Raw genomic sequence first — 25915 nt, 5'->3', positions numbered from 1 at the left:
GTCCAGGAGCGGGGCTCTGGACAGCACGGGCTCCAGCACCTGCACAGAGCAGGCTGTGGACAGGGGTTCTCAGCCCGGAGTGATTTTGTGCCCAGGGGACAATGTCTGGAGACATCTTTTATTGTCACAACTGGGGGAAAGAGAAACGCCACTGGCATCTGGTGGGAAGAGGCCAGGGGTGCTGCCAAACATCCTACAGTGCGCAGGACGCCCCACTACACAGAATGATCCGGCCTGAATGTCCACAGTTCTCAGGGAGAAACCCTGCTCTAAACTCACATCCACCGTCACCACTGTGGGGTCATCTCCTGCCTTTTGCGACATGAATGGCTCGCTGGCGGTCTGCTGGGTCGCACGTCTGTGCACGCGTGTGTTGCTGCAGAACGTGTCTCTGGGCACAAAAGAGGCTGGGAGAGTGTCTGCGCCCAGGGCATCTGGGGAAGGGGCAGACGCAACACCGGCCTGGGGACAACAAGGCTGATGCCACCCCTGGGATGTTCCCCAGCACTTAGCACCTGTGAGTGCTCTGCTCAGCTCCCTCCAGCCTCCTGAAACCCCCAGGTCAGAGACAGGACTGAGCAAAAAGCAGGAGTCTGCAGCTCCCCTAGCCCTCGAGCCCTCACGAGCCCTCACTGCGTTGGCCTCAGGGCTCTCAGCCTGGCTGTGCAGCAGAATCACCTGGAAGCGTTGAAAGACCCAGAACCTCAGGTGCTCCCGCCAGCCCAGGAAGGTCAAACTCGGATCTGGAATAAACAGATCTTGACACGAATCTCGGCTCCTCCACCTCCTGGCTGTGTGCCCTGGGGTCAGTGACTTTGCCTCTCTGAACCTTAGGTTTGTCCTCTGAAAGAAGAGTAGCATTAGTTACTACCTCAGAGGGTGACCACGAGGCTTCAGTGAAACGCCCTGCATCATGGGGCTGAGCATGGGGCATGGCACACGTGCGCAGAAAGGGCTGGCTTTTATTTTTATTTTTGGAGCAAGGCTTGGGCACCTGAGTGTTTGTGTGAGTGTGTGTGTGTTTAAGCTTCCTAATTAATTCTGATGGACCCAGCTAGTCATCCGTCCACCCATCCACCCATCCATCATCCACCCATCATCCATCCACCCATCATCCATCCATCCATCCATCATCCATCATCCATCAATCCATCCATCCATCCACCCATCCATCATCCACCCATCATCCACCCATCCACCCATCCATCATCCACCCATCATCCATCCACTCATCATCCACCCATCACTCATCCATCCATCCATCCATCCACCCATCATCCATCATCCACCCATCATCCATCCACCCATCATCCACCCATCCACCCATCCATCATCCACCCATCATCCATCCACCCATCACTCATCCATCCATCCATCATCCATCAATCCATCCATCCACCTATCCACCCATCCATCATCCACCCATCATCCATCCATCCACCCATCCATCCATCCATCCATCATCCACCCATCATCCATCAATCCATCCATCCACCCATCACTCATCCATCCATCCATCATCTATCCAGCCATCATGCACCCATCGTCCACCCATCCATCATCCATCCATCCACCCATCCACCATCCATCCACGCATCATCTATCCACCCATCATCCACCCATTGTCCACCCATTGTCCACCCATCGATCCATCCATCCACCCATCACCCACCAATCCATCATCCACCCACTCATCCATCCATCAATCCATCCATAATCTGTCCAGCCATCATGCACCCATCGTCCACCCATCCATCCATCCATCCATCCACTCATCCATCCATCCATCCATCATCCATCCACTCATCCATCCATCCAATAAACACCTACCAAGTGTCTCCTTTGTGCCAAGGCCCCTTGCTGGACTGAGAGGCACTAGAAACAAGACTTGGTCCTTGCCCTCACAGAGCTCCTCGTACGTGGAGAGACAGATACGATGGGTGGTAGGTGGGGCTGGTTCATTCATTTATTCCACATTGTTCCACGCTGCCTCCTACGTGTCAGGCAGTGTCAGACCCTGGGGAGCACAGAGGGGATGAGGTCCTTGGGTTCCATCCCAGCGAGGGTCAGAAGTGACTATGAACCGAGGCGGGAATGCTGGTTCAGTAATCATTTCGTTCATTCACTGTGTTTGTTGATGCCTCCCACGTGGGATCTGGGGACACCAAGATCTGGAAGACTTGCCTTCACCTCCTGCAGCACGGTCCAGCGGAGGAGACAGTCCAGGAGAGGGTCTCAGCAGAGTGGGACGTGAGCTGTGATCAGGGTGAGGGCAGGGCTCCGTAGGAGCAAGGAGGGTGGCCAGGGGGGCTTTCTGGAGGAGGTGGGCCTGCTCTGGGCCTGAAGGACAAGGTGGGGTCTGCTCCGTCCCACTCCCCGGGCTCCGCATGGCCCTCTCTCCTCCCTTCCTGCAGGTCGTGAAGGTCAGACTCAGGGGCCCCCGGGCACCCCTCCCTCCTGCCCAGCCAGCCCTTTTGAGGCTAGAACTCAAACCCTGTCTCAGGGCAGCCCTGTCCCAGCTGGCCCTGGGCAGCTGGCCGGCCAAACCTTGAGGGCTGTCCCACAGCAGCCAAGGTCCATGGGTGACACTGAGTTTGTTTGTGCAAACGTGCTCCATTTTTCTAGGCAGTCTCGTTCATAGAAAAAAGCAAGTCTGCTGACATGACTTATGGTGGAGCGGCTGAGAACGTCACCTCGCAGGCTGCCCCGGGGGAAGGGGGACGTCGGTGCCAGTGCGAGGGGAGATGGGCAGAGCGAGGGCCTGGCTGGAGACGGTGGTGGGGACCGGACCACACAGGGCCTCAGAGGCCTGAGAGGGCCTCAGGGTTTGATCCGAACGGCAGTGGGGAGCATTTGAGCCGGGTTCAAATGGATTGAAACATAAGACTCAAAACCTCCAGGTGCCTAGCGATTCATTCGCTTGCTCATTCATTCATTCAACCAATAGGTGAGTGCCTGCTCTGTCCCAGGCACGGGGAGGCCGGGGCAAAAGTAACAGACACAGATGCTGCCTTCCTGGGACCGCAGGGGATGCGGACCCTCAATCTAATAATCACACAAGGAAACACAGAGCGCGGGGGGCGCTGTCAGGGAAGGCATCTGCAAGGGGACGGACACACCAGCAGCTTCGTTTGGCTGATATTTCCTGAGCACCCACCGTGGGTCGGGCACAGTGCTGGCTTGGGGATGCGCGGTGAGCAGGACGGACCGAGGCAGCCCTCAAGGGGCTGACAGTCCAGGGGAGGAGACAAATCTACAACCAATCAACAACAGCACAGGGAGGTGAGCACGGGCCGGGGATGCTAGGAGGGCTTCCTGGAGGAAAGGGGCCGAGCAGGAGTGAGTTAGGTGAGGGTTGTACATGGAGGTGACAGAGGGGCAGGTGGGGTGTCTCCGGTGACCCAGTGGGCTGGGGAGGGAGCAGTGGGAGACGATGCTGGAGCCGTGGGAGAAGGTCGAGCCCCGTTGCAAGAAGACCTGAGGGCATGCATGCAGCCCTTGGAGGAGCCCATCTCTGTCTCCTCCTCTGTAGGGCTCTCGTTCTCTCTCTGTCTCTCTGTCGGCATCTACAGCCTCCCAGAGCCTCTCACTGTCCTCTCTCTCGGCCTCTCTTTTCTGGGCTCTGGTCATCTTCGCGAGATGTCAGTACGAGACAAGGATACTGGGAAAAACCCCGGGCGGGCGGGCGGGCAGGCAGGAAGCGAGGTCAGGGGCACAAGGACGGCCGAGCCCAGGGACAGGCGGTGACTGAACGTTCTGTTTTGGAAAGACAGCCCTGGTCAGGGGCGAAGGTGGCTGACCACGAAACCTGATAACCTGGCCCAGCTCCGCTCTGGCCAGTCCTCTGGCCAGCGCCGCGGATGGGCCCAGAGCCTTCCCAGAGGGAGGGGGAGGGGACACGGCCCGGGCAGCTTCTCTCTTGGCAAGTGGGGCGACAGGAAGGGCTGGGAATAAGGGAACAGCGAATTCTCGAGTGAGGCCTCCGTGTGGTTTCGAATAGGAAAGGCCTGCTTATCTCTGCACGCCTCGCAGAGGTTTAACCATTTATCAAGAACTTTCTGCATCCAGGCGCCCGCTGTCACTTGCAGCCGGGCCCTCCAGTCGGGCTCTGCCGTTTAAGGCCGGGGAGCCCGGAGCAAACCGCCTGAGTCTGAACCCGGGTTTTGCAAATTACTGGCTCTGTGACCCTGTGTAAGTTGCTTAAGCTTTTTCTTCACGTGTAAAATGGGAAGAAATAGGCCCCGTCTCCTGCATTTGAGGCCGAGATCAACGTCAGTTAATCCCGTAAAGTGCTCGGAACGCGGCTCATCCTAAGCGCGCACGGACAACACTCAAGCTCTTGTTATTTCAGCCTGTGACTGAAGATCTGACGCTGAGGAGGCCGAGGGAGCCAAGTTCAGATCCTGCTTCCTCACTTCCTAGCTGTGTGACCCTGGGGAAGTCTCGCAACCTCTCTGGGCATCAGTTTCCTTACCTGCGGAGAGAAGATGATCTTAGCGCTCTGCTCACGGGGTGGGGGAGGTTCCGGGTAGATGTAAGTGGATGGAAAGCACTCACTTCACAGGTGAAGAAAATAAGTCCCAAAGAAATTCATTTACTTTTTCCCACACGTCCGGCTCCCCAGAGCAGCCATGACGTGCCCGTCCTGTGCGCCCAGCCTGGAAGGCAGTAGGAGCGGCTCAGATGGAGCAGGCCCTCTGGTGCCTTACTGTGGCCTGACCACAGCCTCTGAGGCAGCACCACCCGCCCACCCCACAGACGTGGAAACTGAGGCCCGAGGGGCAGAGGGGCCGCCCCGGGCAGAAGGTGAGGCCGCCCGCTCCCTGAGCTGCTCTCCGTCCAGACTCCTGTGATGACGCCACCACCTCCCGGGCCGTCAGAGGCAACCGGCGCCTGGACCGTCCCCCCGCTGGGATGTGCACCCCTGCCTCGGTCTCCCCAGCGCCTGGCCCAGGCCGGCCTTGGAGGTGTGGGTTGTACCCGGGAGGATCTTCGAGCCGTCCTCGGCCGCTCCTTATCCTGTGCCAGCCACTGGAGGAGAAAATCCCCGAGCATGCCCTTCGCTGCCGAGGCCAGAAGCGGGGGACACACGCAGGCGGCCTGGAGGAGGGGGCAGAATGGGCCACGGCCCCCAGTCCCAGGTCCCCACGCCGGCTGTGTGACTCCGGACGTGGCCCTCCCTCTCTCTGAGCCTCGGTTTCCTCATCCGTGGGGTGGGGCAGTCATCACACCATCCACCGCTTCTGCTGCTGTGCAGGACAGAGGGCCTGGGCACAGCACCAGGCACGGAGCAGGTGCTCAGAAACGCCCACCGTCCCGACTACGTGGGAGGGCGACCGGGCCCTCTCTTCCACCCTGATCCCTCGAGCCAAATGGCTGCTTTCGGTCAGTGGTGAGCTCCTCAGGAGACAGTGGCTAGGAGCAGGAGCCCAGGGTCAAATTCTGCCTCTGCCACTTGCTAGCTGTGTGATCCCAGGCAAGTGACTTAACCTCTCTGGGCCTTAGTTTCTCCATGCATGAAATAGATGTAATAATAGTCCCCATCTATCTGAATTGCTGTGACGGCCAAATGCACTCACCGATGTGAAGGCTGGGCTGCCAGGCGCATGTCGAGGGCTGCAGAGGTGCGCTACTCTTCGGGCCTCGAGGGGAGAAGGGACCCGGTGGCTTCTGCACAATTTCCAAGTGACTCGGGGTCAGGAATGGGACGGGTGCTGGGGAAGAATCCTATCTGAACCAGGAGGGTCTGCCGAAAGCAAGGCCCAGTGCGTCAGGGAAGAGCTCTGGGGGCCCCCGCGCTGCCGGCAGGACCTCCGCCTCTGCTCCGTGGGCCCCAGCGGCCTGGGGCCGCTCAGCCTGGGCCTGGGATCTCCTGACTCCTGGATCTGCCACGTCGGCCGCAGCCTGGCCGGTTGGCTCCACGTTCAGATCCAGAACGCGAGACTGTGGACCTCTCCCCAATGCCCTACCTCCGATGGCCACCCAGGGCCCCATCACCACCGTCCTCTGCTGGGACCACGGCAGTCACCTCCTCCCTGATTGCACCCCTTCCCCCCTCACCCCCGATAGTTAGTCCTCCACACACAGTCAGACGGGTTCTTCCAGAACCTAGGTCAGGACCCTCCATAGCTCCCATCTACCCCAGAGGAAAGCCTGGGTCCTTCCTATGATGTACCAGGCTCTGCATGACCTGCCCCCTCGCCCCTCTGCCCTCACTGCCTCCTGTGCTGCCCCTCGCTCACACGGCCCCAGCGGCTCTGGCTCTTGTAATCCTCACACACACTGGGCACAATCCGGCCCCAGGGCCTTTGCACTTGCTGTTTCCTCTGCCAGAAATGCTCTTCCTCCAGCTATCCCCACTGCTCAATCCCTCATCTCTTTACTTCTGTCCTCAAATATTTGCCCAGTGAGGCCTCCCCTGGCCCGGCTCCCACATTAGACCTGTACCTCTCCAGAAGCTCCATCTCCCTTCCCTCGTTTGTTTTCCTCCTTAGCACTCACTGCCATCTGAAACCCAAGACACTTAATTTACCTACTAATGTTTATCCCCCTCTCTGCCCCCCAGCTCCAAAGTGTCTGCTCCCTGAAGGCTTCCCACTGGGAGGGTAGGCCGGGTTTGCACAGGTTAAGAGGGAGCCGCCTCCTAGAGCTGGTGGAAGCCCGGACACCACTCCAGGGACTCAGGACCCAACAGGGTGAAGCCCCGAGCCCCCGGCCTCTTGGCCCTGGAGTCTCATGGATGTGAATGCCAGTGCTGCCACAAACCTACGAGGGAACTTTGAACAGCGCATGGCATCCCTCCCGGCCTCAGTTTCCCCCTCTGTAGACAGGATGGCGCTCCCTCCCTGCCAAGGCTGCTGTGAGGCTCCATGAGGTAACGCCCCCAGAGCGCCTGGCACCCAGTGGGAGCATCATCAGAGCTGTCCCGCCCCGTCCAGCCCGTGCTGGCGGTCCCCCAGGGGCTGTGCCAAGGGCGTTATTTTTAACCGTGGCTGCGCAGACTGGGCAGTGGCTCCGAAGGCTGCGGGCAGACCACAGGGCCAGTGACAGCGCCCTCCCTCGACGCCAGGAGCCAGCCTGCGGGGAGCGACCCGGGAGGCCACTGGAGCCGCGCTCTGCGGGTCACCCTTTATGCAAAATCATCTCATGTCACCCGATGCCGTTTACAAACTTAGCACCGACCTTTCCCCAAGCAGGCGGCGGGGGAGGGGCTGCAGCCGTTCCCCCCACCCCCACCCCGTGGGGTCCCCCCCTCTGCCCCCCGGTGAGCAGCGTCCACGCCGGCAGTCGGGCACCGGCCTCTGGCCCGACTCTGCCTGCTTGTTCCAACACCTCTGGGCACCTCGCAGCTGACCAGCCCGGGGGTATTTTTAAGCCCTGGCCTTGGCCAACCCCTTTGTCACATTCCGGTCAGGGCCTGGACTTGCCGTGTGCCCCAGCGAGGGCACCTGGGGATCTGGGATTCATTCGATAGCAGAAATTTTACCAAAGACCGGTGGGCCTACTGTGTGCCAGGCCCGGAGCAGGAATGGAGGCCCCAGGGCCCTAAGTCACAGAGCCTGTCCTCGGGGGGTCTCAGTCTGGCGGTGACACGGTGACGAGTGTTAGAATGGAGACTAAGGCAGAAACTACAGCCCCAATAGCTACGCGTGTTCGTCACGGAAGGACACGCACTGGGCGCGGCGTGGGGCAACAGGGAGGGGTGTGGTCTGCGGTGCACTGGCGAGCTCACCCCTGTCGGAAGGGGGCGGGCACCACTCAGCTCTGGCCTCTGTCGTCACGAGGGAATCAGGCCCCGTGTGCCCAGAGCTTCTGACTTCAAGAGAGGCTGCAAATCTAGGTTTATGTGGAATTTCAGGCAAAAATATCTTGACTTTTAAATGTTGGCAACGAGTTAAAAAGAAGATGTTAAAAACATTCCAAGAGCCAAATGAAACCCTTTTGTGGGCCGGCCTCCGCCCACAGAGTCGAGCTGATGGAGGCAAACAGACGCCTTTGAGAATGTCCAACAAATAGGGGCTGGGCGCCCGGGAGGCTCTCCTGCTGCACTCTGGGGCCCCAGGGAGACCGCGGGGACGAGACGGACACCAGCCCCCCACCCCTGGCCGCCACCCCGCGGGCTCCAGCCGCTGCCGTCTGGCTCTCGAATTCTGTGAGCTGGCTGCTCTCCGCAGCCATCGTTAAAAATCAAATTATGTGGATTAACAGTCAGGTTATTGCTGTTTCTCACCATGCCGCACACCCGCGTGTCATATGGCGCAAGTGGCACCGGGCGTCCCTTCTTGTCTCCACTGTCAGGGAAGCCGTGCTGAGAATATTCGCACCACAGAGGTCGGCGAATGTGAACCTCGGAGCTGTCCCCGGCCGAGAGCCAGTCACGAAACATTTAGCAGCGACTAGATTAAAATGAATATATTGGTAACACGTAATACGTCGGGTAATAGTAACCCCTATGGGGAAGGAAAATAAGGAGGCAGGGCGCAGGTGCTGATGGAGGAGAGTGCTTTAGATGGACGGGCCGTGGAAGTCTTCTCTGGGGAGCTGACATCTGAGCAGAGGCCTGAATGAGGTGAGTGAGCCCGACAGGTGTCTGGTAGTAGAAGGTTCAGGTGAAGGGAACAGCAAGTTTCTTCCTGGGGACAGGAGCAAGCTGGCTAGGACAGGAACACAGAGGAGGCAAGTGTGGCAGGAGCACAGTGAGTGAGGGAAGTCGGGTAGGGATGAGGTTGGGGAGATGGGCAAAGGTCAGATCATACAAGGTCTTAAAAGTCACAGTGAGGAGGAGGATTTTTATTGTAAGAGGGATAGGGAGTCCTAGAGGGTTTTGAGCAGGGGAATGACATGACTGAATCTGCCTTTTAAAAACTTTCCTCCTGCTGTGGATGGAGTGGGGCAGAGCTGGAAGCTGAGAGATGGGAGGAGACAGTTGTCACAGACCAGGCAGGTGAGGATGGTGCCCACCTGCACCTTAGCGGTGGCTGTGAAGGTGGCGACAAGGACATAGGTTTGGGCTGTATTTGGCAGTGGGGTCGGCGGGGCCTGTGACAGTGCAGTGTGCGGGGCAGGGATGCAGAGAATCAAATACACCCCCGGGTCTCGGCCTGAGCTCCCGTGAAGGGCGGCTCCGTTTCCTGAGACGAGGAGACTGGTGAGCAGAGCTGGGATTGCAAGAGGGGACATGAAAGGTTCGGGCTGGTGGCATTCGAGGGTCTGTGTGGCACCCACGTGGAGGTGTCAACTCGCCCGTTGGGAGTTGCAGTCGGGAGCACAATGTAGTTCTTGGAGCAATGTCTCTCTGTCGCTACGGCAGCCCCAAGCTGGGGGCCGGGGGCAGCGCTGGTTGGGGCCAGGGGGCAGCTCTGGGACGGCCCCACAGTGAAGGGGTCGTGAAGCTCAGGGGAGCATCTCGCGGGTCGGGGAACAGCAGGGGCAGAGGCCTGGACGCGGGGTGAGCAGGGCCTTCTCGGAGGACAGTGTGGGGGCTCCAGGGTGGGAGAGGAGGCCAGAAAGGCAGACGAGCAGGTGTTTCGAAGAGCCGCTCCCGGGAGCCGGGGAAGGAGCGCCCCTCGGGGCACGGGCTGAGCCGCGAGCAGGTGCGGGCCGCGGGGGGCACTTCGAGACGGAAGCACCGCCTCCACTCTGGCCTCAGGTGGCACAGGGGTCGGAGCCCCTGCCCTCCTCTTGCCGCCGGGACCCCCAGCATCCCATCCCCTCCAGGTCAGCCCAGCCAGTTTCTAGGAGATTTTTTTGCCACCAAACCAGGAAAACAAAGTAATCCTGAGGGGAAGGAGGAGGATCAAGAGAATATTCTGGAACCTTTGGTTTCTGGAGTCCCATGATGCCAAGGGCCAGGAGGTCACTTCCCGGGACGGAGGGGTGACCGAGGTGAACAGGGCGTGGCAGGGACTCTGGTGTTTATGGGACCCGTGCAACCATCCTCCAGGGAGAGGCAGGGGACACGCGGGGTCTGGCCCTGGGCCTTAGGGCAGCCCCGTCCCCTCTTGTGGTCTGAGCTCAAAGGCAGGTTTTTCTGGCACAAAATCGCGGTGTGATCTGGGGCAAGCCCCGTGCCTGTCTGAGCCCCGATCTCCTGTACCCAGGGCTGACAACGGCCTCCGGCGGTGTCGCTTGCTGCCTCCCGCACTTCCTGGGGGACGAGAGGAGACAAAGCAGATCGGGGATCCAGCCCAGTGGCGGCTCAGCAAACGCCGTCTGTCCACCGTTGTCGGCAAAGTTGTCACTAATTACCGAGCGCTCACACTGCGCCAGGCTTGGAGCTGTGAGTGTGGATTGTCATCAACTCCATTTTACAGACAGGGAAACTGAGCCTCCGCAAGGTGACCTGGCTTGCCCAAGGCAACCCCTCTCCCCTGGGATTCGAACCTGCGTCTGAGCTCAAAGCCTATTCTTGTATTCATCCTGGGTCTGCCTCCGGTGACTCGAGTCGGCTCCTGAATTTTTGGAAATTTTTAGTCCAGGTGACTCCAGCATCTGTCCACACCACTGGGGACCCCCGCCTTTCCCAGAGTCAGCCAGCTTTCGCTACCCCCTTGGCCTGGGGTGTAGACAGGACACGGATGGTGGCTGCCGCAGAGCAGCGAGGAGCTGGGAGAGCAGAGCCATCCGGCCTCCCTCCCGAAGCAGAGTCAGCCGGGCACCACGTCCCGTCAGTAAGCTTGCCCAGAAATAGCTCGCTGGACACGTCCAGGGCAGGAGGACCAGGACGTCCTGTTCCCGCTGCCTCTGGCCAGAGAGTGACCGTGTACTTGGCCTTCCCCGTCGGAGGCTGCGGGGAGGGAGGGCCAAGCTCATCCTGCCTGAGGACTCGGAGGAGTGAGCCGGGTCCCGGGCACCAACGCTCCTGACCTGGGACCCGGCAGAGCCTCCGGGATGCGCTGCTGGCGCGGAGGGTGGCTGTGGGCGGGGCTGGGCCAGAGCCTTTCACCTGGTGCACAGCCTCCCGGCAGGTGAAGCACCTGGGCGCTGGAGTCGGACTGGTGTGCGTTCGAATCCTGGCTGGGCCATTTCCTAGCTGTGTGACTTTGCGCAAGTCACCTCCCCTCTCTGAGCCTCGGTTTTCTCACCTGGAAAATGGGACCCAACATTTCACAGAGCTGTGGTTGTGGTTCAGAGAGTCTGTGTGCAAAGCACAGTGGGTGGACTTTGCAGGTTTATTATCTGCTCCTCTCCCTCTCTCACCCGTGCGCCATGAGCCCCCCCAGGGCGGGGACCTCTGTGGCTTACGGATGACCTCCAAGGCACACGGGAGGTGCTCACTGGCTATTTATTGAGTAAATGGATGAATGAAACAATGGAAGAGCCAGGCACAGAACAAGTGTTCAAAAACGCTTAGGAATTCTCACGTCTGAAGGTGCGTTTGAAAAAGAGAAACTGGAGGATCAGGTGTGGCTCATGCATGGTCAAGGCGAGGAGAAAGTGAGGGAAGCAAGGGACGGACAGACGTCACCACCAGAGGACAGGAGGCGTCTGCAGGGGGAAAGCTGGCCGAGACCTCCTGACGCTGGGGGGCCGGGGGAGGGCGGGTGCTGGTCTGGGTTCCGGGTGGGGATGCTGGAGGCACCTGCCTCTCGGCGCGACATCCCGGCATCCCGGCAGACTGCCATTCCTCACCTGCCACGCCCGGGGGGCCCCGTGGATGTGGATGGGAGGGCCCCAGGCCCCAGGCCCCCACATCCCGGGAGCTGATTGGCAGTGGAAGGAGTGAGTAGTCCGGGCGACTGGATGCTGCTTGTTTGTAAGGATCCTGCAGTGTCGAGTGGCCTCCCAGCCGTCCCCACGCCAGGCTCTGTTCTTCCCACATGTTGATGCCCTGAGTCCTCAGGACAACCCTAGGAGACGGGAACCGTCATTGTCCCCATTTTGCAGATGAGGACGCTGAGGCCGGGCGAGGTGGGGAGAGCTTCCAGAGGCCACGGGGCAGCGAAGGCCAAGCCCTTCCCCGCAGCACTTGGGCCGCCTGACCACACGCGGCCCTCCCGCCCACAACTCCTCGCCTGGCGCCTTCCCGGACTGTCCAGCACTTGGAGCATCTCCCGGTCTTTAGGCTGTGCCAACAGCAACACTTTCTGGGGCCTCCCTCGCCTGCCCCTTCTTGGGGAGCCTGCCACCCCGGTCCCTGCTGTCCCTCGCTGGCTCTGACAGTCGGGCGCGCGTCTGTCCTCAGGATCTTGGGGACAGGGTCTGCGTTTGCTCTGGAAGCCGGGGCCCGGCACAGAGGGACCCCTGCTGGAAACTGTTCACGGAGCAGGCACACCCGTGGGTTCACACAGCCCTGAACCAGGAGCCGCGACCCTCGGGGCCTCGAGGCCAGGAGCCCACCCGGGACAGGCGAGGGGTGGAGGGGACGCCGTGACACTGAGTCTCGGGCTGCACTCTGGGGCCCGCAGTGCTGTTCCCTTGGCTGTTCCTATGCAGAGGCAGCCCAGCCCAGTGGCTGGCGCCCGAGGCCCAAATATGTGGATTCCAATCCCGGCTTAGCCACCATCCTTCCAAGGGACCCCGGGCAAGTGATTTAATCCTCTGGGCCTCAGTTTCCCCATCTGAAAAATGGGAAAAATGAGAGGGTTGCTGTGAGCACAAAATGAATTCACTGTGTACGTGGTCAGCACTTAGCCCGGCGTCTGGCACGTGGTGAATGCTTCTCGGCGTCGGCACTGTGGTTAGCGGGAGGGCGGACCCCGCAGGGCCGTAGTGAGAGGTTGGGGCTCTTATCCTGGAGGGCTGGGCAGCCGCGGGCAGGTTTTAAACCTGCTCTGAGTTGGTTTCAATGACACTGAGAGGGACACAAGGGTGACACCAGTCGTGGCCTCTGTGCTCACCGCGTCGTTGACCTAACTCACGAAGGCCCCAGAGGGGCTCCGTGTCGCCCCTTTTCAGACGGGAAACCCCCGCTCAGCGACGTGTTGCCTGCCCCGGGGCACGTGGCCGGTTCAGTGGCCAAGCCGGATGCAAACCCTGTTCTAAGGGTCCCGTAGCTGCTACAACAAATTATGTCAAATGTAGTGGCTGAAACAGCACAGGTGTACTCTGTGACAGTTCCAGTGGGTCTCACGAGGCTGAAATCGGAGCGTCCGCAGGCCCAAGCTCCCGCCGGGGGCCCAGTCCCTGCCTTTTCCAGCTCTGAGATGCCCCCACCTTCCTGGGCTCCCGTCACCGCAGCCTCCGCCTCCATCCTCACATCTCCTCTGCCTCCGACCCTCCGGCCTCCATCTCGTCAGGGCCTGTGATGACAGGGGGCACCCCGATAGTCCTGGGTAACTTCCCATCTCGAGACCCTTCACTTGATCACATCTGCAAAGTCCCTTTTGCCACATAAGGTGACATACTCACAGGTTCTGGGGACTGAGTGGTGGACCTCTCTGGGAAGCCATCGTTTTGCCTGCCATGAACCGAAAGCCCGGCTCCCGCCCAGCCCTCCGGCTTCCCCGAGGGCACCCCAGGCGGCAGGAGCGAGAACACAGAGGAGCCAGCGCGGCCGGGACAGCGGGTGGCCTGCGGCCTCTATGCGAGGAGGTCCCCAGAGATGAGTGAGGCGGGCCGGGCTGGGACACGGGGACCAGAGGGGCCAGACCCTGCTCCAGCTGACCAGAGGGAAGTGGGCCCGGGTGGCCAGAGCTGCCGACTTTCCAAAGGAAGCTGGAAATCCTGGTTTTTATGTGAAACCTCCAATTTGTAAATGTTGGCAAATGATTCAAAATTATGAGGAAAAGGCCTCTACACACATGCACACATGCACACACACACAAACAGTATGTGAAGTCACACAGGACACATCTGAGGCCAGACGAGGCCCAGAGACAGTGAGCTCCTGACCGCTGAGCCGTGGGGAGAAGCGGAAGAAGTGTCCTTGCCGAGGGCAGTGGGTGCCGGACCGTCCCTGGGGGAGCCTGAGGGAGCTCCCTGTGCCCGCTCTGCCAGGTGGAGGAAGACTGGAGGGGGTGGTCAAGAGGGAGACAGTGGGCATCAGCGAGGCCAAGGGGCAGAGCAAGGTCAGACCGAGGGCAGTTCCGTTCAGGTCCAGTTCCAGCTGGGACTCCAGGCAGGCCAGCAGGCTGTGTGGCCTTGGACAAGTTACTTGGCCTCTCTGTGCACCCCACAGGGCGTCCAGATTCACACATTTCCTGAACAAATCCCCGGTATGTTCCGGCTCTGCTCTGGCCAGGGACTTGGTGGAGGAGCCCCTGCCTCCAGGGGCCGTGGATGGGCTGCTGGCGTGGGTTCGTGCCTGGGAAGAACTCGAGAGCAGTCAGCAACTCCTCCACCGACCCCTTAATCCAGCTGTGGCTGTGACTTCCGCTCATTCACTGAGTGCCAGCTGACGGCCATATATTCTATCCTCAAAACCTATAAGCCTGGTGTTACTGTGGCCCCCATTTTATAGGTGGAGAAACTGAGGCCAAGACACACAGGTCACGCAGCTAGGAAGGGGCAGAGTCGGGAAGGAGCCTCTGGCCGCAGGGACTGTCCGCCCCACCCCCTGCACCTCACCCTTGGCTGTTGATCAGGCCCCAGGGAAGCTCCGAGGGCCCCGCCGGGCATCCTGGGAACAGGGGAAATGTCTGCTCTTTGTGCCAAACCCTGTCCTGCACTTAGCTCCTCCGGCTTCCAGCAGGCCCCGGGCCGCCCTCGCCAATCGCGTGGCCCTTGGCGCCTCTGGAGAGTTCAGACGACTGACCCTCCTCACTTTTCTGGACTCCGGATCCAGGCGCTTTTCAGTCCTCTGCCCAACGCTGTCCTGGGACTCCCCAAGTCAGTTTACAATAGTAGCGCCCAATTATTGGACCTACTATGTGCTGGGCACGTGATAGGCACAAGATTATTTACCCTTAACAATCCCGTGAGGCCGGTGCAAGGGCAGATGGGGAAACTGAAGCTGGACGGGTGACGCCACTTGCCCAAAGTCGCACAACCGTGAACAGGATGAGTTCAAAGCCGCCGTGTGAACCTGTGCCACGTAACTTGTCTCCACCACCTGCGGGTGGGGAGCCACTCCTGTTTCACCAGGAAACTCGCCCTCCATCCACCCCGTTCATCCCAGGGTGAGCCCCCGAGGGCTCCGTTTGCCCCTAGCGCCCCGTTCGAGGGCTCCTTCCCGGGACGGGGGGCGGGGCACTAATGTGTTCAGAGGCCCCTTCCAAGCCCCTTCTCTGGTCTCCCGTGTGGGGTCCCATGACGGGAAAGGCTTCCCATCCTTCTCCCCATCGAGTCCCCACTGCTGGGAAAGGCACTTGAGCAGGGGACTCAGGGTGGAGGCTGGGCACAGGGCGCGGGTGGGCGTCAGGGTCCCAGATTCCAGACGCCCAGGAAGGTCTGGTGAGGAGGGTGGGGCGGCCCAGCTGGAGTTTGGCTGGTTCTTATCAGCCCCGAGCTCTCGGGGCAGGCCGCGGAATCCAAGCAGGCCAGGCCTGTCAGTCCACTTCTTCCTCCTTTCTGGCAGAGGCAGGTCCTCTGCTCTGCCCACCTCCTCCCTCCTTTTCTTCCTCTTCCCTTCGCTCCCTTAGAAGCCCGGGAACTGAAAACCCTAAATCTGGAAGGGAGGGTTTTGGTCATCCCAGGGCGGTTTTCCTGGCATGACCCTGCCCTGAGCCGTGGGCCCAGCATTCACGGGAACAACTCACAGACTCCTGCAAATGAGGAGCGGCAGCTCTCACTACTCCCATTGGCAGAGGAGGAAACTGAGGCACTGAGAGGGGAAGCCATTCTTCAGAGGTGGCTCGAGGCTCTCTGACTCCTGTGTCCACACTCTTAACCATTCCTCAAGCCACAATCCCCTCCAAATTTGTATTTCCACCAAAAAAAACAAAATGAGCATAAAGGTGGTGAAGAGGGGAAGTCCAGCTTCAGTCTCCCCGAGTCTGCACGGTGCCAGCTCTGAGTTCAGGGGCTACAAACTCCGGCGACTCCGGGGCCCAGACAAGGCACACAGAAGACGGAAGGCAGCCAGGCGGGAGGCAGTAGGGGGTGGTGAGGACTGCGGTGAATTGGAAAGCCCCCCAGTTTCGACTCAGCGCCAGCCCATGGCTGCCTTGGGAAAACAAGGGCCTCGTGTGGCCAGAGTCTTCAGGCCAGCCAGAACTCCAGATGTTTTATGTAAACTCTCTGGATTTTTTTTTATATAGTGGAAGATAAGAGTCTATTTTTATTTTAGTGATAAATAAAATAAATTGATAAAGTGTTATGCTGGCATCCTGCACTAAATATCCCGTTTTCCCAGTGAGTTGAAATACCCCTTTTGTCAGAGTCCGTCTCAGCATTCTTCTGTTTCCTGCTTTTCTTTGTAAACTCCAAGATTATTTTATTCAATTAAAAAATGCTGCGGGCCACTCCTTAAATTGCATTAAGTTTACAGTGCTGGCAGAACTGTCATTTCAAGGATGCGACGTCTTCCCGTTTATTTATTCTTCTCTTACTTTGTGCCCTTGGGGAAGATATTTTCATTTTCTTCCCAAGTTGATTTTTAAACGATGGTGAAATTCCAGGCTGTTGGAACTGCATGGGCCAAGTCACACCTCCTGGGGGCTGCGTTTGGCTCGGGGGTTCCCCGTTGCCCCTGAGATTCAGGGCGGCACCGCCCCGTGGGGGAGACTGAACAAGCTGTCATTCAAAGATAACCCTGTCCCAGGCGGGGACATCTCCAGGCCCAGAGAACTCAGGGCGGGCTGGGCTGAGGCGCCCCGGGGTGTTGGCCGCCTGGCCCGCTCTGTGCTAAGCAGGGTCCCCGCTCCCTCCGCTCCTGGCCCGATAAGCCCGCGGAGGCCACGTCTTCCTGTGGAGGCTCCAGCCTGCTCACTTTTGACCAGCACTTAATACAACAATTAAAAATAACACATATGGTTTGCTTTTTAAAAAGCAAATAAGAAAATAAGAAGAAAACACAGTCAGTTCGTCAAGGACTCTCTCGTGAGGCCCACCCGTGCCGGGCACGGCTCAAGGAGCTGGCGACGGGGCCGCGGGGACGGGGCTGCCTTGCTGGTCTTACACTCTAGCGGGAATGCAGGCGAGAAACCCAGAAACAGATGAAAAACTGAGGTACAGTCCAGTGGCAATGGTGCGTGAAGCGATGAAGCGAGGTGACGGCGCAGAGGGGTGGAGGGCCACCGAAGACAGGGGCCTGGAGGGGCCTGTCAGTGGAGGGGACGGTCTGCGGAGCCCTGAATGATGGGAAAGAGACGGTCGTGAAATCACAGCCTCAGCGACAGCTGTGACACCCAGGAAAACCACTGTGCCATCTGGGCATATATCCTGCCAAACTTTTCCGCCTGGGTGTATTTTTATATTTATATGGTTTTTAATTTATTTAACTTGTATTTTACATGTCTGCATTTTCTGAAAAACAAAAGGGGCCCCATAGTGTTTTATAACCACCTTCTTTTCCTATTCCCAGCCTCAGTTTCCCCGTCTGTAAACCAGAGAGGATCTTCGGAGCCACCCCACGTGAGGGTGAAGATTGCCCTGCGACAGTGGCCCACGGGGCGTGATTGATGCAAAGATTAGCCGCCATTGGCATTTGCATCCGATCGCTTTCGGTGGCAGCCCTGGGAGGTGGAGATGGTCGTTTCCATTTGTGGGGCAGATTTTTAAGGCTCAGAGATGGCCGCACACGAGGCTGAGATTGGAGCCAGCTCGGGAGGGGGCAGCACGTCCCCCGCCGGACCTCCGTGTCCCTCCCCCGGCTGGAGGAGGCCGAGGCTCAGACCAGCCGCTTCTTTCTGGTTATGTTTTTTCCTCTCTGTGATGTCGTTCGCTTTTTTGAACATCACACTTATCTGATGTCACTGGTTTTGGGAACCCAAACCGCAGACACAAATACGTCGTGTTTTCCTTTGAAGGACTGTGCGGCGAGATAAGGGGGCTTGGTGCTGGGGGATGTGGCCTGCGACGACACGGGGCTTGTTTTCGCAGAATCAGGAGCGTCCGGGTTTGTTCTCGGGTTCAGAGCCGTCAGCGTGGCCGGGGCCGCGCCGGGCTGCTGAGCCTCACGGCTTCCGCGGTGCAGTCCAGAACTACCGGCAATGGCATGGAGGAAAGCTGCGGCTGCACAGCCCCGGCCACAGCATCTGCGGCTCCTGCAGGAGGGGCTGGCGGCCGGGCGCCTGGGGCCGGGTCACTGCGGTTCCGTCCATCTTCTGGTCGATTCTGAGTTAACCCGAAAGTGCTGCTTGGTTTTCCTGTGCTTCTTGAGAATGTCGTTCAAACACCTGGATGCCCTCTCCGACCTGCGTCGTGAAGCCTGCAAACCAGCTTCCTGCTCTCGCCCAGCCCCGGCTCAGACTGTGTCCATGTGCAGCCAGAGGCATCCTGCGAAAACCTGAGTCAGGACATGTCCCTCCTCTGCTCAGAACCCTCCTGTGGCTCCCACTTCACTCAGGGTCAAAGCCACGGCTTTACTGCGGCCTACCAGGCCTCTGCCTGCCCCATCATCCCCTGGTCCCCTCTGCCCTCGCCTCCCTCATCTCTCCCACTCTTTGCACTGGACTCCACCAGCCCTTTTTGCCTTGGCCCCAGGGCCTTTGCACTCGCTGCTCCTTTACTCCCTTCTTGTCAGAGAGGCCGCCTCTGGCTGGCTACCAAAATGGTGTCTCCTTCCCAGAGTAACCATCCCCTAACCCTGCTTTCTTTTTCTTCACAGCTCTTTGTCCCTAGGTGACACGTTAGACATCTATACTTTTGTTTATTGTCACTGGACCTAAGTTCCTGGGGATTTTTGTGTTTCTCTGATACCTGGAAACCGCCTGGCACGTTGACTAAGCTCAATCATTTCCTGTGTGTGCGTGAATAGATGCGGGAATCTTGAGGCCAACCACTTCAGATCAAAGGGTTTAGCTCAGGTCTCGAGGACACGGAGGATCCAGAAGGATTTTAAGCTGGGGACTTCCGTGCTCAGTGGCTTTGGGATCGATCACCGCAGCTTCTGAGGGAGGCCACGTGCCTGCAGTGCAGGGGGCACACCGGGTGAGCCGCCGGATGGTGCTGTGCAGACTCCAGACGATGCAGAGCCAGTGCCTCCCTCGTGGGGACGTCTCGAGGGGGGGGGCATCAGGTGACACGTGCGCAGTGCACTGCCCGTGTTCAGGGGGTGGTAAGTGCTCAGCAAGCAGTCGTTGTGAGTACCAGGCGTGGCACGAAGGGGACCAGAGGATGAGCTGACGTCCAGCTTCCTGGATGGAGCGACTGCACGGATGGGTGCGCACGAGAGTGGGAATGAAGGAGGCAGTTTGGGGTGTGGTTGAGGCCGAGGGCTCCAGGACCAGAGCAGAAGAAAGAGCTGTGGGTTCTGCGAGATCTCTAAACACACGTGTCCAGTTGGCATCTGGACTCGGGAGAGAGACCACGGCTGGAGATACAGACTTGGGGATTATCAGGGCAAAGATGGTGACCGAAGACCCCAGAATGGCCCTGAGTCAGAGGCCGTGTGCCAAGAAGGAGCGGAGGTGAGGACGGGGCCCTCGGGACTCTTGATGTCTCTCCTCTGCCTGGGGCTTCTGTCCTGAGACGTGGCTCACCCCCTCAGGCTGGGGAGGGGCCCCTCCATGAGCACATGGCTGAGGCTCTGTCAGCCAGAGACAAGAGTGACAAAGGCTGTGGCTGGGCCATCGACAACGTCCGCCACACCTCCATTAACCAGAACGTTTCATCCTGAATGCAGCACAGTCTCATTTCCATTCTCACTGTGTGTATCGGTCATCTTCGCTACAGCAACGCTGCGTGACAAACCACCCCCACCTTATATTCTCTCGAATACGGAGGAGAGAAATCCATAAATGAGACGGAAAAGAGAAGTCGAAGAGCCACAATAACCAGCAAATGGGGGTGACATCGAAGCCCAGGGGTCCCTCCCCTTCCCTGTGTCCACACCTCCTGACACGTGGCCTCCAGGTTCCTGCCACAAAAGGGGTGGAGCCTATTTCCCCTCCCTTGGCCTGAGTTCAGCCCTGTGACTTGCTTTCACCAACACCATGAGATAAAAGCGACAGTGTGTCAGCTGGAGACCAGGCTCTAAGAGACCCTGCATGTTTCCACCCAGCTCTCGTGCCTCTGCCGCCCCTGTAACCAGACACGCCCAGTACGGCCTACAGGTCCCAGAAGAAGATGAGACACGTGGGGCAGGGCCAAGCCCACCATCCAGGCCAGCCTAGGGCAGCTGACCTCCAGCTGAGCAGCAGACGTGTGACAGGGTCCAGCCGAGATCAGCAGAGCCACCCAGCCCAGCCCACAGGTCAGCTGATCTGCCATGACTCCACATTCGAGAGACTATGAGGTGGGGGGTGGCTTGTCACGCAGCATCATTGTAGCATAGGTGACCGATACACGTAGTGGGAATGGAAATGAGACTGTGGAGAGAAGAGGAGAGACAGGACGTGATAAAAAAGCTCTGGTTAATGGAGGTGTGGTGGATGTTGTTGATGGCCCAGCCACAGCCTTTGTCACTCTTGTCCCTGGCCGGGAGGGCCTTCGTGTATTTGAGGGGGCGTCAGCCCATGTGCTCACGGAGGGGGCCCCTCCCCAGCCTGAGGAGGTGAGCCAGGTCTCAGGACAGAAGCCCACACAGCAAAGAAAGAGAAAAAACACGTGTCCTTGATGACGTCTTTGGGTCTTTGAATTAACAACGCTTGAAGTCCTTGTGGCCAATGCTGCTCGGTGCCCGGCCAGTACTCACTCTCCCTTTTCCCCTTGGCTACAGAACGCTGGTTTTATTTGAGGTGATCATGGGTCGGCAGAAAGCACACACTCTCCTGGACTCCCCCACAGGTGGACGTGACCACATGGTCCAGGGATGACCCAAGAAAATTAAGCCACTCTGCCACATGGGGTCCTGGGAAAGCTTGAGACAGACATGGTGGGCCTGCCACTCTCCCCTGGCCCTTCTTCCTGCCTGTGACGTGGACACAAGCTGGAGGTGGAGCCCCCATCTTGTAGCCGTGACCAACCACGAGGACAAAAGCCACATGTTCAAGATGGCTGAGCAAAAAGAGGGAAAGAGCCTGGGCCCCCGCTGGCAGCACTGAGCCGTCCCACCAGCCCTGGATGCCGACCCCGGATTTCTAGTAACAGGAGGCACTGGAAACCCACCAGTGGTCAGGTTTTGTGTCTTTTGTGGCTGACCACACGCCTGACGGACCCACTGCATTGCTTCTGGTTTCCTGACTGTGTGAGGAGATGCGTTTCCTGAATGGTTAAGCCATTCGGGGTGGGTTTTCCTGTCCTTGCAGTGGACGCACCCTCGTGAACACCTCAGTGGTGCAGTGTGTTGACTGCTGATCAACTGGGATGTGCCTGATCCCGGACTTGAGTGCGATGCGGGCAGGGCACCACCCTCGCTCTCCTGGGAGATCAGATGTGATTTCCTGTGTGTCTGTCTGCCGGGACCAGAAGGACTCGCGTCTGCCTCCACTTTAGGCCTCTCTGAGGAGTCCTGACTAATAGACACATTTGTTTCCCAGGGAGGAAGCTGAGGGTGAAGGAGGCGAGTCTGCCACCCAAGGGGCTCAGCCGGAGCTGGGGCTGCTCGTCTCGGGGGCCATCTTTTTCACTCCTTTCTGGGCCCCTGTCTCCCCATCAGTAGAATGTGATTATTTAAGATCAAAGCCTTTCAAACATTTCATTTCAAGGTAGGCAAAACCCTTTCACAGCGGAACCTTGACTTGTCGTCTAACCTATAAAAAAAGATAAAAGGGGAGCTTCTCCAAGCGAGGGGGTCAGGAGGCCAGCAGCCTGCCCCGCGGCCCCCGCCCAGGCACCTCGCCGCCGTCCCGGGCCTGCCGGGGACTGTTAGAAACACCCGCCTCGTTTCTCCCGAGGGCTGTGGGAAACACCTCTGAGAAGATGAGAGCCTCTGGTCTTTTAACCGCCGCTAAAACGTTTCATGGAGACGGGTAGGCACTCGGCAAAACGACAACCAGGGCCTCCCAGCGCCGCCAAAGGACGGGCAGCCGGGAGTCACCTCTCGGCCAGCTCTGTCGCTCCCCGTGCAGCGGCGGCTGCTCTCGAGCCTCGGTCTCCCCCAGAGATGGTCTGTGCGTCTCGCAGCAAATGGGTCCGTGTCCTTCCTTACGACACACACGCACAAACTGTAGCATCCGATAATCGCGGGTTTGAATCTTGTTTTTCTGTGTGAACATTACATCCTGGCGGTTTTTCCAAATTGGGCTCAGAGGTCGGCGTCCAGCACTTCAGTGGCCGTGCGATATTGGAACATTGTCTCATTTATTCCGCTAGAAAGACCCCTGTTTTCGGATGCCCCGGCTACTTCCAGCCCTCCGCCGTGTCCCAGAGCTCAGCAAGGGGGGCTCACGTCCGGCTCGCGGGCTCATCGAGGCCCCGGCTGTTCTCGCTCTCTCTCCCTCTTTTTCTCTCTCTGCCTTTTTTGCCTCATTTATTTCTTTTTTGCTCATTTGCGTTTTCACATTTCTATTCCATGAACGTGTCCCGTTTGTGTGATAATTAAAAGGATACGTTTACAGGCCCGGGCCTCAGATTGAGCTGAGTTAGATAAACAGCCCCCACCAGCACGATTCAGAAGGAGAAGCTCCCCCTCGGCGTCGGGGCCCACGTGGCTGGGAGGTGGCGTTTCTGGGGAGCAGGGTGCCAAGGCCCAGCCCTGCCACCGCGGCGCGTCCTGGAGCACAGGGTCGGTTTCTCATGCAGGCTGGGCCACTAACCTACTGGGCGACTCCAGGTGGGTCACTGTGCCTGGCTGGGCTGTCAGGTGCCGGGCTCTGAGCTGAGTGTGACGCAGTGTCTGCAGAGGGGGGCTGCTGGCCCCACTTCCCAGATGAAGAAAAAAAGATCAGGGAGACAGAGCACTTGCCGGTCCTGATTGCTCCCCCGCAAATGTCAGCTCACCCTCAAAGACCAGGTCGCCTCTACCTTCAGCATACGTCCCTGTCTCTCACCAAATCCTCCCCACGGCCTTGGAGGCCTCGGTGGTCTGTCCCCCACACCTCTCTGACTCATCTCCCTTCCCAATTCTTCCCCTGGCTCTCTCTGCCTGTCACACCAGCCTCCTTCCCTACCTCAGGGCCTTTGCACCTGCTCTGCTACCTGGATTCTTTTCCTCTGCAGCAGGTCTGGGACCAGGGTGAGGCGAGCTGCCCAGGATTAACACTTTAAGGAGGCGCTCGCTCTCATGTTATGGAACGAGCCCGAGACCAAGCGCCCCTGTGTCTTGTCCCCCCGGGCTGCTGCTTGCCTCAGTCTCAGCTGACACCGCTTCCCAGGCTTGGTATTTCCCATCAGTCAGGCCTCAGCTTAAAGGCCCCTCCTCGGAGAGACCTCCCTGGCTGTCCCGGCTGATGGCGCTTCTGTCTCCGCCTAGCTCCCCTCAGGGTCTTATTTCGTGGCTGTCACTGCAGCATCCCGTGTTCGTGCCACCTCTGCCCACTGCGTGACAAGCTCTCCGAGGGCAGGGACGGCCTCCACCTCATTCAGATGTTTCCCCAGCACCCAGCACGGTGCCGGCTTGCAGGAGATGCTCAGTGAATACCCACCAGGTGAGGGAATGAATGAATGAATGAATGAATGAATGAATGCGCTGGTCAGCGGCAGAGCCAGGATCTGAACCAGGCTGGCCTGAGTCCCAAGTCAGTCCTCCCGTCCACAACGAGAGACCAGGGGCTCGGATCCAACTGGCCGGGGGGCCCTTGACCGTGGCTCGTGCACAGGCTGTGCTGCCCGGAACCCTGCGCCCTGCGGACAGGCTGCCAAGGAAGCTTCTAGATGGCGAGGAGTTTGGCCACCGTCTAGGGGGGCTGCCCTCCACCTCGGGCCTTCGCGGGCCCCTCCCCCCAGCTCGGTCTAGTTTTTATTTTTAGCGGCGAGTTTCTGGGCGCAATGAACCCTCCTCAGGAGAAGGCCAGCGAGAGGATGAGGAGGCGTTTTGAAATCCGGTGGGAAAGTAGGTCAGGCCGGCCGCTGGCGGGGCTCCAGGCGATAAGGCCCCGGCGAGTCAATAACGTGAGCAGAGAGTTGGTGACATAACTCATAACCGGGAGGAAGCGGCAATTAAGGGCCATTGTGCAACGGGGACAGGGCTTCCTCGCAGCTCATAAAAGCAGGCGGGGGAGGAGGCGACGCTGTGGTTCTGGGGCCGCGGGGACCGGGGGCTGCCTCTACGGGGGGAGGGGAGGGGTGGCACCCATTGTCCCTCTCCCCGTCAGCCCTCAGGGAACTGGGAGGCCAAGTAAGGCAGACCCCTTCTGCAAGCACCTACTGCGCGCTGGCTGGGCTCAGGGCTGGGCTGGGGCCACAAAGCCGGCCTTCTGCTGCTGTGTGGAGTTTCGGGCGCAGCTGCACCATTTTGATGCTGCCTTGTCAAACGGAAGATCGCTTTGATTGTGGAGTGAGCTGTACAACAGACACCTGATCCTTATCCCGTCCCCCCTCCCCGACTCCAGTTACTGGGGATTTTCAGTTTCTCCTTTATTGTCTCTATCGTTCAGTCCTTCCATGAGCGCTCTTTGCTTGTATAATCAGTTATAAAAACACACAGACACAAAACATCAAATCCGCATGGGCACTTTTCTCTTCCTTGAAGAAGCCAGGCATGTGCTCGCCCCAGGACCTTTGCACTTGCTGTGCCCTCTGCTGGAACGCTCTTCCCCTAGATATCCATACTACTCATCCCTCACCTCCTTCAGATCTTCGCTCAAATGTCACCTTCGCATTGCAGTCTCAGCTGACCAACCTTTTTACGACAGCACACTCACCTGCTGCTCTGTCTACCTCCCCTGCTTTACTTATATGCGCAGCCCTCACCGCCAATTAACCCTCTCCATCTGCTGCTCACCTATTTTATTGTCTGCTTGGTCCCACCAGTGTGGACCAAGCCATCAGTAAAGGGATTTTTGTCCGTCTCGTTCTCGGCTGCATGCCCCGTGTGGGGAACTGTGCCTGTGACACCCTAGGTGCTCAGGATGCATTGGCGAATGAATGAATGAATGTTTGCTATTATTATTGACTGATGAAGAGGCTGACCCTTTGCTGGTGTGGTTTGGGGGCTGCCCCGGGTTGGGCCCTTCCTGGATGCTGCTGGTGGGTCAGAAGCTGGGGTCACCTGAGCTGCTTCGTGGCCCTGGTGTCTGCAGCAGGCGCGTGTCCTGACCGGCCAGTGCCGTCTGGAGGTCCCCGCTGCTCCTGGAGCCCCTCGGCCACTTTAGCTAAGATGCCAAACGCCCACCCGGCCGGGCCTGCCTGGCCGTGGACGTTCTCGTGCAGGTGGCCACACTCTGCAGGCAGGGGTGTCCTGGCAGAAGTTTTCACGGCAGTGTGCACACTCACACAGTCAGCGACACACACGCTCCCACACTCACGCTCAGACCAGGGACACACTCACAGGCACACAGTTAAACATACTCACTTAGTCACTCACACGACACTCGCTCACACGCTCAGACATGTCTGCACACACAACTGTGCACACGGCTCCCTGCCCAGGCTCCCGCACACACAGCACCCACCCGCTCACACCCACACACTCTCGTCACACACGCGCACAGGCATCCGCACGCTCACTCACCTTCCTAGAGCCACACACTCACACTCTCACACGTTCTCAGACACGCTGTCGCCCCATGTGCACGGACTGTGTGCCCCACGCCTTCTGGGCCACACACACCGCCTGCCCATCCTGCAGGTCAAGGACCAGGGGGCCGGTCCCCAGCTGTGTTTTGAGGAGTGGGGACAGACCACCGGCCCTCACTCCTGCCCACCCTGAGTCTCTCCACGCTGACGCCGGGAGGCTACCACGCCACTGGTCCTGGGCACTTGGGGTCAGGGCCAGGTGAGGCTGCGGCGGTGCAGGCCACCCACACCAGCCGTCACAGTGCCGCCTCGGCACGGCCACCACTCATCCCGGGCCCCCGCCCACTTCCTCCCCATCGGAGGCAGTTTCTGGGCC

At 59.1% G+C, this 25915-nt stretch overlaps 1 long non-coding RNA gene across 1 annotated transcript; it reads right to left on the bottom strand.

Annotated features, from left to right (window-relative positions):
- Window positions 1-8397: 8397 nt before the first annotated feature.
- LOC139040339 (uncharacterized) lies at window positions 8398-19473 on the bottom strand. The gene is made up of 2 exons (XR_011494680.1): window positions 10384-19473; window positions 8398-10147 (listed from the first exon to the last, which is right to left on the bottom strand). It is a non-coding gene; the product is annotated as an uncharacterized lncRNA (long non-coding RNA).
- Window positions 19474-25915: the final 6442 nt, after the last annotated feature.

This window comes from Equus asinus, chromosome 15 (genome assembly GCF_041296235.1).
Source record: "Equus asinus isolate D_3611 breed Donkey chromosome 15, EquAss-T2T_v2, whole genome shotgun sequence".
Lineage (NCBI taxonomy): Eukaryota > Metazoa > Chordata > Mammalia > Perissodactyla > Equidae > Equus > Equus asinus.
This window is presented reverse-complemented; position numbering and strand designations above follow the sequence as displayed.